This window comes from Magnolia sinica, chromosome 14, assembly GCF_029962835.1.
Source record: "Magnolia sinica isolate HGM2019 chromosome 14, MsV1, whole genome shotgun sequence".
Taxonomy (NCBI): domain Eukaryota; kingdom Viridiplantae; phylum Streptophyta; class Magnoliopsida; order Magnoliales; family Magnoliaceae; genus Magnolia; species Magnolia sinica.
The window spans coordinates 2,943,401-2,955,607 of NC_080586.1; positions in this window are offsets into that span (position 1 = coordinate 2,943,401).

Sequence of the window (12,207 nt, forward strand, 5' to 3'; positions counted from 1 at the left end):
TCATTACTGGACCACCAGCGCTTGAAAGTCCGTCAGGTAAAACTGGGCCCAAGGGGCTCAGAACCAACCCGACAACCAACAAGGCCCTGCCTCCGGTCCAGCATCCTCTGTTTCAACCAAGTAAAACCAATGGAATCGAGGAAACGATCGGCTAAATAGGGAAGTCCAAGAGCTCAGGACCGATTTGAACTATATGCAGCAGATGCTGGAGCAGATCCATCGCCAGCAAGTTCCGCCCCAATGTGATAGTGGTCGAGCGAATGCTTCGCAACAATTCGCCGACCCTCAGCCTACCGCTCTGCGATCTGTCCCTCAGTCGAGTCAGCATCAGGGTCCGGCCGAGCCTACGCCCGCACATTCCATGACCGTCGCAGTGGGACCTCCGATTGAGGGTACGGTAGATAGTGATGAACCCTGGAAAGCCGACCTCCAGGACTTCAGGAGGGAAGTGCGAGAAGATATCGCTAACATGAAACAAGGTCACGACACACATCCAACGAGGCCCGAGACAAAAGCATCTCCGTTCATAAAGGAGATAATGCAGGCTTGGTTGCAGGAACGGTTCCGTCTTCCGCAGATTACGACCTTCACTCGCAAGACCGATCCTACCGATCACATCGAATCCTTTTAGACATATATGGAGTTGCATGATGCCTCAGATGCCTTAATGTGCCGAGCTTTTTCCCTCACTTTAGTTGACGTAGCTCGACTTTGGTTTAAGCAGTTGAAACCAAAGTTCATTAGCTCGTTCACGGAGCTTAGTGATGCCTTCCTCACCAATTTCATTGGTGGAAAGAAAAAGCTGAAGTCGCCTGCGCACCTAAACAATATAGCGCAAAAAGAGGGAGAGTTGCTGAAAGATTACATCAAGCATTTTAACTTCGAGTCGCTCCAAGTTAGGAAACATTTAGACGAGACAGCACTCAACTCGATCATGTAAGGCGATAAAGACAAACCATTTCTGGCATCCCTGGACAAGAACCCGCCTACTACTCTGGCAGAGTTCATGGCCCGGTCAGATAAGTACGCTGATGCCAAGGAAACCTGGATCATGCACAAAGCCACCCAAAACACAAAAGCCCCGACCAAAGATTCAGTAAAGAAAGAAGTTAACTCGACCAGTGGAAAGAAGCGTAAAGATGATCGAACGCGTGATAATCGTAAGTCGGGTAAACGGCCAGACCGCAAGTTTTCAACATATACCCTGCTCAACAAACCACAAGAATAGGTTTTGATGGAGATTAAGGGTGAAGGATTCGTCAATTGGCCAGATAGGCTCTGAAGCAATCTGAACCGACGGAGTAAAAACAAGCACTGCCATTACCATCGCGATCATGGGCACAACACAAGTGATTGCTATCACTTGAAAGAAGAAATCTAGCGACTCATCTGAGAAGGCCGTCACAGAAAGCACGTCGAGAGAACCGGGACTACGGAAGAACGCCCGGGTGATAACTGACCCACTGAGGAAATTCGAACCATTGTCGGTGGTCCCCGAGGCAGAGGCGATTCAAACAATGCTCGAAAAAATCACGCCAGGAGCATCAGTTGGCCCGAGTCCGAAATCCTAATACTAGCTCGGCCTTCGAAAGAAAAGAAAAGTGAGAAATACTGCATATCGTTCAGTGATGAAGACGCTCGGGGTATTTATCATCCGCACGACGATGTATTGGTCATCACCCTCACTATAGCGAACCGTAAGGTATTTCGCATTCTCATTGATACAGGGTCGTCTGCCGATGTATTATTCACTCAGGCATTTGATAAAATGGGTGTCGAGTGATCAGCATTACAGCCGGTTTAGACCCCCTTGATTGGTTTCTTTGGGGGACGAACACTCCCCGAAGGAGTCATCTCATTACCACTTACTGCTGGTAACTCTCCGCACCAGGTGACAGTACAACACTATACTCGGTCGACCCTCTCTGAGCCTTCTTCAAGCTATGATATCAACGTACCATCTCTCCATGAAATTTCCAACTGAGTCAGGAGTAGGAGTCATAAAAGGCGATCAAAAGGATTCACGGCGCTACTACGCAACAACTGTGAAAGTTCCAGCCGAGGTAACCATGATTAAATCGTTGGACCCTTGGGCCAAGACATACGAGCAGGTCAACCAGTAGAAGATCTTATTCCAATACCCTTGTTCAGAAAAGATGAGTCCAAAATAGTACAGATTAGCTCGTCTCTGCAGTCGCCTCTAAAAGATAAGCTGATATCACTACTTCAACGATACGCTGATGTATTTGTATGGAGTCATGAAGATATGCCTGGGATCGATCCCTCGGTGATGACTCACCGACTCAACATCGATCCGACTTACCGACCAATCCGACAGAAGCGACGTCCGCTCGGTGCAGAAAGGTACACCATCATTGAAGAAGAGGTCTGCAAGCTCCTCAAGGCTAAATTCATCGAGGAGATCTATTATCCGGAATGGGTAGCCAACGTCGTCCTCGTGAAGAAAGCCAATAGGAAGTGAAGAGTCTGTATTGACCATACTGACTTAAACAAAGTCTGCCCAAAGGATAGCTTCCCTCTTCCAAGGATTGATCAGCTGGTGGATAGCATGGCAGGACACGAACTTCTTAGTTTTATGGATGCTTATTCTGGGTACAATCAAATTGTAATGCATCAATCAGATAAATCTAAGACTACCTTTGTCACCGACAAAGGACTTTACTGTTACCGTGTGATGCCATTTGGTCTAAAGAATGCAAGAGCGACGTACCAACGGTTGGTAAATAAAATGTTTGTTCGGCAGATCGGCTGAACCATGGAAGTATACATTGATGACATGCTCGTCAAAAGTATACACGTGACCGATCATATTGCCGACTTAGAGGAGATGTTTCTCATTCTTCGCAAATACCAGATGAAGCTAAACCCGAGCAAATGTGCCTTTGGGGTTGGCTCAGATAAATTTCTCTGATTTTAGTAAGCCAGCGAGGAATTGAGGTGAACCAAGAGAAAATCAAGCATTACTCGATATGGAATCCCCAAAAACAATTAAAGATATACAAAGGCTGACTGGACGAATAGTCATACTCAATCACTTCCTCTCCTGAGCTACCGATAAGTGCCTCTCATTCTTTAAACAACTTAAGGGTTGACAAAAATCAGAAGCTTTGCTATTGTAACTAGCGGTTTTCGACGCAGCCGTAAACTCGACTTTAATACGAGAGCATGAAGGGAAACAATTACTGGTATATTACATCAGCAAAGCATTAGTGTCGGCAGAAACAAGATATCCGCTTCTAGAAAAGGTGGCCCTAGTCTTAGTCGTCTCCTCGCGACGACTTCGGCCATATTTTCAAGCTCATACTATTGTCGTTATGACCAACCTCCCACTACGTCAGGTCCTTCAAAAAATAAAAGATTCCGGCCAACTAACAAAGTGGGCAATCGAGCTTAGTGAATTCGACATTTAGTATAAGTCGAGAATGACGATAAAAGGATAAGTTGTGGCCGACTTCATCGTCGAAGTCACTCCACAAGCCGATTCACTTACCGAGCTTGGAACCGAACAATCGACAACTGCTTCTCCCAAGTCATCGCCCGACCCAATCCCCTGAAAGCTTTATGTCGACGGCTCATACAACTCTAAGGCAAGCGGGGCAGGAGTCGTCTTGGAAACTCCCGATCAAACCTATATGCAATATGCATTAAGACTTGGATTCTAAGTCTCGAACAATACAGTAGAATACGAAGCCTTGTTGCTCGGCCTCCGACTAGCAGCCAGTCTCGGTGTGACTCATCTCAACATATTCAGCGACTCTCAGTTGGTTGTCAATCAAGTTACCAGTATGTATCAAACACAAAAAGAGCAACTGAAAGCATACATGAAGAAAGCCAAAGAGTTAATCGATGGTTTTCAACTATGTATTGTGACTCGAATCCCTCGAATAGAAAATGCTAAGGCCTATCTACTGGCGAAACTTGCCTCTACTGACGAAGACGACATTCCCAGGTCCGTTCCAATCGAGTACGTCACTAAGCCAAGTATCGATGACCCGGTTAGCTCGATCGTACATGCAATTGATTCGGAACCTACTTTGCTCGACTCGATCGTCTAGTATCTCAGCAATGGAGAGTTGTCAGAGGATCGTGCCAATGCTCGATGATTGAAAATCCAAGCATCTCGTTACACTATACTTAATGGGGTATTGTATAAGAAAGGATTCTTCGCTCCTTTGCTACGATGCCTGAATCCCGATGAAGCCGATTATGTGCTACAGGAGATCCATAAAGGGATTTGTGAAAATCACTTGGGAGGACGGTCACTTGCCTACAAGGTGTTACGTCAAGGATTGTAATGATCCAAAAAATTTCGTGCCAAGACCCGAATACTACCTCTATTTTTTCCTTAAAAGTTATATGTGGGTTAATTAGCGCTAAACTCAATTGCTTGTGAAATTTGCACCAATCACTTAAAAGTTGATCTGCAGGACTCAAAACTTGTTGAATCGTTAATGCTATATTATCCTGAAATCTATGATTCAACGCTAAATCCAGTTGCTCCCGGGAGTACTGGGAAACTTTGTATCGGACCTGGACCGCGCGTCGAAAGTTCGATGGCGTCGATCTTAGACAATTTTGGTCATCTTGTTGGGCTTGACCATCACCTCAAAAATCAAGTCCAGATGATGTCCTGGGTCGATTTGCTTGAGTCCGGAGTAAAGAGTGTGAGAAAGCTGAGAAATTAAATATATAATTTATGAAATCTGAGTCGTGTCGCTTGCGCGACGATTTTAACCTTTCTGACCGTTGGATTTTGATCCAATTTCACCCTCAGATCAGGGAAGATGGCCCTGGCATGTCCAAGTGCCGGTGGACCTGATTGAGTTTCGGTGACCGTTGAATAGAGAGTGGTCCGCCACGGCTGATCTGTAAATCCGATCATTACGAAAACTCAGTCTGACCTAGATCCATGGTCAGTGAGCTTAAGTGCGACCGCACGTGGAGAATGGACCACTAGAAGTGTTCCGTTGGATCGGAATAGGCCCGATTTGGTTATAACCTAAGTATACCTTGGCCCTGGGGCTATTTTCATCTCTTTTAGGCCTATATAAAGACCTTAAAACCCTCACTCTCTTTTTCATACGAATTTCCTAACCCTAGTTAAGAAAGAGAGAGGAAAAGAGAGAAAGTGAGAGAGAAGTTGGTGAATCATCTTGAAATTATTTTCTGTTACTCTGTGTACCTAAACCATCACTTTTGAATCGTTATTTCAGCAATTCTAAGTTCCTTCTTGGGTAAGTTAATCAAACCCTAGCCTGTGTTAGAGCTTAGATTTGTCTAAGTGTTGATGTAGCTCATTTCTATTATTGCCTTAGGTTTTTTAGTCGCCGTTGACGAAGACTTATCGTTTGAATCAGATCTATCGTGTTTTTCTGGTTTAAGGTGCGGACTATATTCGTATAGGTTATGGTTTTCAAGGCTTTCAATGTTGGGTAATGGTTTATTATTGTTGTGGTTGCAATTTCACATGCCAACTGTGATGTTTATTTTGTGTTCCTGAAATATATGAGTTATATTGAGATTTGTGTATTCTATGTATATGTAGGAAGTATTGTATACGTATAAAATATGAACATGTGCTTGCCATGATTAATTGTCGTGTACTTGTGCTAGTTGTATGTGTGTCAACTCCTTGGCGGAAGGAATTGTCCAAATGTGTGTTGTCACCAACATACGTCATGTATGTTGACATATGTAGTCTAAGTGTTTGTAGAAATGTCTGAATGGTTAAGTGTGTAATATATTAACCTATTATGGTGTTGAGAAGAGATTCTCAACTACCCTATGGAGGTGTATGATTTCCTACATGCCATTTACATTCTTTGTTGTTTAACTTCAAGTCCTACTTATGTGTGAATCTATGTTGAGTTGATATTCATCACATGCTTCTATATTGTATGATTAGAATTGTTGTTCCATTACTGTGAGATGAATATCTGTTATCATTGAATGTGTTTGGAATTGGTAACAAACCTTGAGTTCGTGACCGAGGTTGTTTTCGCCACGAAGGACGTGTTTGATGAACCTGAGTCGTATTAGGGTTGTCGGCAGTGGTTTGGCCACACGGAGTGTTAGCGCACTCTATGTCGTTCAACTCAACGTGCGCTCGTGTTAGTCGAGTTCGTCCAGTAACTCGGTTGTCCGATATATGTTCACCATGTATGGACGCTATTGTTTGAATCTAGGGTACCAAACTTACCGATGTAATTCCGCAACCATTGTACCTTGATCCGCTAAGACTCATGAGCCGGGCATGGTGGTATGGGACACCGTGGTCGAGCTGTCGGCCTACACTGGGGTGACGAGCCTCCCCGTAGTGACCAGTAAGCACATCAGACTCATGAGCCGATTATGGTGTTATGGGAGACTATATTCATGCTGTCGGCCTACATTGATTGGTGACGAGCCCTTTGTAGTGACCTCGAGCATACCTTGCTATTGCATTGAGGCGACGAGCCTTAGGGTAGTAACTAAGGTATGATTGGCATGTATTGATTGGTGACGAGCCCTTTGCAGTGACCTAAAATCATATGATCGTATGAGATTATTTAGGACTGACGACCCTAGAATGGATCGCTGTTTGGAAATTGATATGAGGAAGGTACCTTAGCTTCCCAATCCTGCTATATGAAAAAGACTAATAACAACTTGGTAATCGTGTCCATGTACCGCATTGCATGTGCGTAGGAGTTGTTGGCACTGCGGGAGGTTGTCATTCGTACAGTAAGATGAAGATGCTGAGGGAGTGCAGGCGAGGGCATGCATCATTCCTACATACATCCTTGCATTAACAAGAGTAGTTAGGATGTGTTTGATTGTATTGCCTTATCATTACTGCTTGATTGATTTGATAACATGTTAACTTTTACTGTATAGTTTCACTGAGTTGATCACTCACTCCACATTCTGGGACGGTGTTTCAACACCAACTAAACTCTGTCTTAGCTGCAGATGATGACGCGACCCCTGAGGCAGAGCAGGAGTATGAGGATGACGAGGATGCATTTTCTTTTATGCAGTTCTCAGGCGGGTTCATGTGAGTCATGTCCTGATGTGCGAGAATTCTGGATTTTCTTTTGTAATAATGTCATTTTGATGCTTGTATTTTTGAAAGCAACACTTGTAATTATGACCTGACAGAGTATACGTATTTCAGGGATTTGCACACGTACACATATATTTCTTTAAGTCTTCCGCTTGCATTTTTCACTTATCCCTGAATTATGTTTACAATTTGGCTTAATCTATTCCATGTTTATGCACTCATACAGACAACATACATCCATCATTCAATATGTTACATGAGTGATGTTTTGAAACTCGGGAGCTGAGTTATGCTCGACCCCCGAATTTCAGGGCGTTACAAGGATATTAGTGGCCGACCATTCAGCATGATGCTCGTAAAATCATCCAAAGGTGCAGTAAATGCCAACGATTCGCAGACGTTCCGAAGCAACCTCCCGAAGAGCTGACCCCTATGGCCGGTCCTTGGCCCTTCGCGTAATGGGGAATCGACATCATCGGACCACTCCCTTTAGGGAAAGGTCAGACCAAGTTTGCCGTCGTTGTAGTGGATTACTTCAAAAAATGGGCTGATGCTGAGCCATTGGCCAGGATAACCAAATAGAAAATCACAAATTTTGTTTCGAAGAACATTATCTGTCGATTTGGGATACCTCAGATTATTATCACTGATAATGGAAAACAGTTTGACAACAGACAATACCGAGAAATGTGCAGTAATCTCGGGATCAGAAACGTTTATGCATCCCCTCATCATCCTCAAACGAACGGATAGGTCGAGGCAGTCAATAAGATCATTAAACAGCATCTCTATAACATCCTGGATTTTCATTGTTTTGGATTTTCAAAAATTCTTGAATTTTTTTTTGTAATTAACTTATATTATCACTTACTGACCATTAACAATCAATGTTAGTTTATACACGGGTGGAACCAGTAAAGAACTGCACAAGTCCGATTAATCAACCATAAGAAGCCAACGAATCCTCCTGATCACTTGAACATTAAGTTTAGCCCCATGATTTACTCACATAGAGCCCAAAATCTAACCGACCCATCGCTAACTAATCAAGACAATCATAACTAAATTAAAGATCTAACCGAAACCGAGTCAAATAAGGCACAGATCTTGACTAATAGACCAAATCAACCCCATTACTCTTTTAGCCTAAAACCAATAGTTTAGAGTAAACATGATCAAATCTCTACTTTCACTATATATAAATAAGCAACACTATGAACATAGTTAATTCAAACCCTAATCATCGCCCACGAGAAATTTCAATACCTAATTCATTCTAAAAATGCCCCGATTTTTCGAACAAGCTCTAGACCGCTCGTTGGTGGGCCACTAGTTCCAAAAGTATAGAATAATGTCTGTCTTACTGGGCTTGACGTCTATCGTGGGAGTCAGACCTAAATACTATCCAGAACCGCTCAACTTGAGTTAAAGGACGAGTGTGTGAGAAGTGCAAATACCCTGAAGGAAGAAGCTGAAACTTAAGTGAATTGGGTCGTCCACTCCTAGGCAAAGTTGAGAATTTCGGACCGTCGGTTTATGACCAAACTTCACACGTGGAGTAAGGATATTTTTCTACCCATATCCGTATAACCGCAGCCCCGATCGACTATCGGTAACCGTTAAATAGACTTCTAATCATATATGTTGATTGACACATCCAAATGGCGGGCCAATCATATCCATACGTAGATCATCATTAGGGCTAACCATCCTACGGTGTATATCGACTTGTACACTCCATAGTGGGCCCTAGAGGCTAGAAAAACCCACTCATAGGGTTAATATAGTAAAAACCCAACACTTGGGGCCATTTGCACCAAATCTAGTATTATAAAAGGGGCTTCTTTGGGGCACCCTTCTCCCCATACGAATTTGCCCTAAAGAAAGGAAAGAGAGAAGAGAGAAAGAAGAAAGGAAGAAAAGAGGAAGAGAGAGTGAAGAAGGGAGAGAAAGTGGGTCATAGTTAAGGTGGGGCCCAAGGAAGCTTTGAGCCTTAGAGAAATACCTTCCCCTTTCTCATATCCACAACTACAAGCCACTTCCATCTGCATGGGGAGGTAAGCACCCATCCTTTTTGTAATCTTTGGGGTTGAGCTAGGAAATGCATGTAATCCTAACATGCAAGTTCATTTGGCTCAGGATCTCTATGAATCAACCCGTGGGTTTGGCAACCCTAAATCGCTTCCTAAAGTCTTTACCGATCCATAGGTACGGACTATTATTCTTAGGTGGCCTAGCACCAATTTTAGTATGGATTTCATGATTTTGAATGTTTGGGTAAAGTATTTAAATGACCTAGAGAAAACCTAGCCAAAACCTCACATGATAGATCCTCCAAATAATATGAATAATTTTTTATTGCTTGTTGTTCCTCACATGATTGAGCATAAATTTGGTGAGTGCATGTCCATCTCTTATGTGCATTCTTGTTCCATGCTTCTTGGTAATATGTATGATGCATTAACCTTTGGTATTTTTTTTGTATTATGAAATATATGAAATTCTTGGCATCCTCATGAACCCACACAACACCTATGCACATTTATTTCGTAATAATGTTAGTAGTTGCATTTATAGAAAAAAATTGAATTTATATGTTTAATGTATGCTTACATGATGTTACTTGTGTTAGATGTTAGATCCTAATTAGTTGAAGTACGGTTGAATATCCCAAATTCCTTGGTTGGTCAGGAAACTGAGGTAAGAGAAGGTGGTCCCATTGGTAGGACCATCCTGCGGCTAAACTAGTGGAATTGGGGGGGTACAAATGGGTGACAGTAGTTGGACTACATGAGTCGCTTGTACCCGATGTCGTCCGTCATGTACTCGCCTGGACTTGCACGGTCTAGTCCAATTACTAACCAACTATGATTGTTAACCATGTCTACTCACGCCTGAATGGAACATGGAACACCCTTCGCCCACTGAAGCCCATTGATAACCATTTGAAACTGATCCACCATCTCGAGAGCCGGGCATGGTGGAATGGGACACTGTGTCCGAGCTGTCAGTCTACGCTGGAGTGACGAGCCTCCCCATAGGACCACGAGCAATCCCTTTCATAGCACTCCCCATGTGCTTGAAATCGGGGATGGGGAACTCGATGGGATCAAGGATCGCGCAGTCTTGGCCTCGCGCGTTGAGGGGTCTTGGCCTCGTAACCAGCTGAGGGCACTAATATCGTGGGGTGTACCAGTTTTTCCAATCTACTGAATGAATAGATCTAACTAAATACTCGGTTAACATTATTCATGCATTGCATTAGCTAAGTTTTGGCGACTCGGCAGTTGAGGTCGCTATGAGGGAGTGCTGGTCATGTGCGATCGTTAGACGGAGTTGCTCGAGGGAGTGTTGTGGCGAGATCATGCATCATATCATTTATCATGCATATGCATTAGCAAGATTAGTTAAGGATCTATGAATGTTTGTCTTTCATTAAATTCATAATATAATTGATGTCTGTTGTAACTTAGGATTAATAGTACCCACTAAGTTGATCACTCACTCCCATTCTGGGACGGTGTTTTAAAACACCAACCAGACTCTTCAGTAGTTGCAGGTGACACTGAGTACGAGGAGCCTTTCTGCGCGAACCTGGATGAGGAGGACGAGCTATCCTATTTCCAGTTGATGGGCGGTTCGCCGTAGATTTCACAAGCGGACTTGAGTCGCTGAGTAGTGGACTCAGCACATTATTCTTTTGGACATATTGTTATTTTGTATTTTTGTTAGGCGACGCCTTGTGCGTCCCATCAATATTTTTGGACATTGTATATATTTAGCCATTTCCCTTCCAGTAGACTAGTCGTGAATTGTGATTCATGTTTCAAGTAATTCCATGTTACTCATTAAGTCGGATTAAACACAAACCAATAAAAATTAGCTATAAGTGATGCCTGGGAACGTGGGAGCCAAGTGTATACACGACCCCCAATTTTTAGAACATTACAATCTTCGAACCAAACTCAACCGAGCTAAAGGAGCATGGGTCGAAGAGCTTCCTAAAATATTGTGGGCATACCGAACCACCGCTCGAACAACCACAGGAGAAACCCCTTTCTCCCTTGCGCATGAATCGGAACCCATCACCCTGATTAAGATAGGGTTGCCTTCAGCCCGAGTCAGCTCGTTTAATGAAGAAGACAACGAAGAATTGCTAGCTCTCAGACTCGACCTCATGGAAGAACAAAGGGAAAAAGCTCGGCTACGTATGATGGATTGGAACGCCAAGTAGCTCGGTTTTATAATGCTCGAGTCAAGATTAGACGCTTTTGAGTGGGAGACATGGTCCTCCGAAAAACGTTTCTAAACACTAAGGAAGTTGGTGCGAGCACACTGGGACCCAATTGGGAAGGACCCTATGTTGTTTAGAGCACCATCCGACCCGGAACATATCGTTTGGAAGACCTAACCCAGCAATTGCTACCCCATTCTTAGAATGCCGAGCATCTAAACATCTATTATCCCTAGGTCGGCCATCGAGCATTCGCAACAATTTGAATAAGTAAAGGATGAAAAATATGTAAGCTGATTTAAATGAATAAGAAAACCGAGTATATTCATTTATCAGTATGCATTTTACGTCAGATTACGTTAGTTTCTACTTTGCAATTACATTGATAGAACCACAAAGATAAAGGCAAAAAGAGTTGGCCACAATATGCTATGTCCCCTCTCGGTTGCAGATGCTCTTAAGCCCGCCTGGTGTGCCTGAAGTGCTTGAAGCTTGGTGTGCTTGAAGTGCTTAACGGCTCCAAACCGGCTCCAAGGTTCATCATGAGCTAACTTAGGAGATAGCTTGGACTCAGCTGCTGCAGCCACTCGGAGTGACCTCTGGCGCCACCTCAAGAGCAACCTCAGACTCGACCTCGATACCAGCCGCAGCATCAACAGACCCGGCTACCTTGGCTTCCGGACCTTAGAACCCAGAGGCACCTTTATCAAATCTCAAGAGATCATGGTTGGGGAAAGCTTCCTTCATCAGTCCGACATACTTGGTGTAACCGTCCTGATACAAGCGATCCCACTCCTCTAGATACTCTCGGGATTCAAGAAAGTCCTTTACGGCCTAGTCCCTGGCCTCCTCTTTGGCTTGCTCAATGGTAGCCCTAGTCTCAGCCTTGAGCCAAGCTAACTTATCC